This window comes from Psammomys obesus, unplaced genomic scaffold (assembly GCF_907164565.1).
Source record: "Psammomys obesus unplaced genomic scaffold, mPsaObe1.curated_primary_1811, whole genome shotgun sequence".
Taxonomy (NCBI): domain Eukaryota; kingdom Metazoa; phylum Chordata; class Mammalia; order Rodentia; family Muridae; genus Psammomys; species Psammomys obesus.
Window position 1 is genome coordinate 1,835,346 of NW_026585987.1, and position 2,340 is coordinate 1,837,685.

The following is a 2,340-nucleotide window of genomic DNA, read 5'->3' on the forward strand; positions in this document are numbered from 1 at the left end:
CGATATTCCTCTGTCGAGAATTCTCTGTTTAGCTCTGTTCCACAATTTTTAATTGGATTACTTGGTTTGCTGCTTTTCAGCTTCTTTAGTTCTTTGTATATACTCGATATTAGTCCTCTGTCAGATAAAGGGTTAGTGAAGATTCTTTCCCAATCTGTAGGCAGGCGTTTTGTTTTGATGACAGTGTCCTTTGCTTTACAGAAGCTTTTCAGTTTCATGAGGTCCCATTTATTGATTGTTGCTCTTAGAGCCTGTGCTGTTGGTGTTCTGTTCAGGAAGTTGTCTCCTGTGCCAATGAGTTCTAGGCTGTTCCCCACTTTTTCTTCTAACAGATTTAGAGTATCCGGTTTTATGTTGAAGTCTTTGATCTACTTGGACTTTAGTTTTGTGCAGGGTGATAAATATAGATCTATTTTCATTTTTCTGCATGTGGACATCCAGTTGGACCAGCACCATTTGTTGAAGATGCTGTCTTTTTTCCATTGAATGGTTTTGGCTTTTTTGTCAAAAATCGAGTATTCATAGGTGTGTGGGTTTATTTCTGGGTCTTCTATGTGGTTCCATTGATCCTCCTTTCTGTTTTTATGCCAATACCATGCAGTTTTTATTACTATTGCTCTGTGGTACAACTTGAGATCGGGGATGGAGATACCTGAGATACCTCCAGATGATCTGTTGTTGTACAGGATTGTTTTGGAGATTCTGGGTTTTTTGTTTCTCCATATGAAGCTGAGAATCTTTTTTTCAAGGTCTGTAAAGAATTGAGTTGGTATTTTGATGGGAATTGCATTGAATCTTTAGATTGCTTTTAGCAGGATGGCCATTTTCACAATGTTAATCCTACCAATCCATGAGCATGGGAGATCTTTCCATCTTCTGAGATCTTCTTCAATTTCTTTCTTTAGAGACTTGCAGTTTTTCTCAAACAGGTCTTTCACTTGCTTGGTTAGTGTCACCCCAAGGTACTTTATGTGGTTAGTGGCTATTGTGAAGGGTGTTGTTTCCCTAATTTCTTTCTCGGCCATTTTGTCTTTGGTATACAGGAGGGCTTCTGATTTTTTTGAGTTGATTTTGTATCCTGCCACTTTGCTGAAGGTGTTTATCAACTGGAGGAGTTCTCTGGTTGAATTCTTGGGGTCGCTCATATATACTATCATATCATCTGTGAATAGTGACACTTTGACCTCTTCCTTTCTGATTTGTATCCCCTTGATCTCCTTCGACTGTCTTATTGCTCTAGCAAGGACTTCAAGTACTATGTTGAAGAGGTAGGGAGAGAGTGGGCAGCCTTGTCTTGTCCCTGATTTCAGTGGGATTGATTTAAGTTTCTCTCCATTGAGTTTGATGTTGGCTATAGGCTTGCTGTATATTGCCTTTACTATGTTTAGGTATGTGCCTTGTATTCCTGATCTCTCCAAGACTTTAAACAAGAATGGGTGTTGGACTTTGTCAAATGCTTTTTCAGCATCTAAGGAGATTATCATGTGGTTTTTCTCCTTCAGTTTGTTTATGTGGTGGATTACATTGATGGATTTCCGTATGTTGAACCACCCTTGCATGCCTGGGATGAAGTCTACTTGGTCATGGTGGATGATATCTTTGATGTGTTCTTGGATTCGGTTTGCAAGTATTTTATTGAGTATTTTTATGTCAATGTTCATAAGAGAGATAGGTCTGAAGTTTTCTTTTATTGTTGGGGTTTTGTGTGGTTTAGGTATCAGGGTGACTGTCGCTTCATAGAATGAGTTTGGTAATGTACCTTCTGCTTCTATTTTGTGGAATAGTTTGAGGAGAATTGGTGTGAGCACTTCTTTGAAGGTCTGGTAGAATTCCGCCCTGAAACCATCTGGCCCAGGGCTTTTTTTGGAGGGGAGACTGTGAATGACTGCTTCAATTTCCTTGGGGGATATAGGGCTGTTCAGTCTTTCTACCTGATCTTGATTTAATGTTGGAAGATGGAATCTATCAAGAAAATTGTCCATTTCTTTTAGGTTTTCAAATTTTGTGGCATATAGGCTTTTGTAGTATGACCTAATGATTGTTTGAATTTCCTCTGTGTCTGTAGTTATGTCACCCTTTTCATCTCTGATTTTGTTGAATTGGATAGATTTTCTCTGCTTTTTAGTTAGTTTGGCTAAGGGTTTGTCTATGTTGTTGATTTTCTCAAAGAACCAGCTTTTTGTTTCATTGATTCTTTGAATACTTTTATTTGTTTCTAATTGATTTATTTCAGCCCTGAGTTTGATTATTTCCAGCCTTCTGCTCCTCTTGGGTGTATCTGCTTCTTTTTTTTTCTAGGGTTTTCAGTTGGGCCATTAAGTTGTTTGTATGTGATGTTAC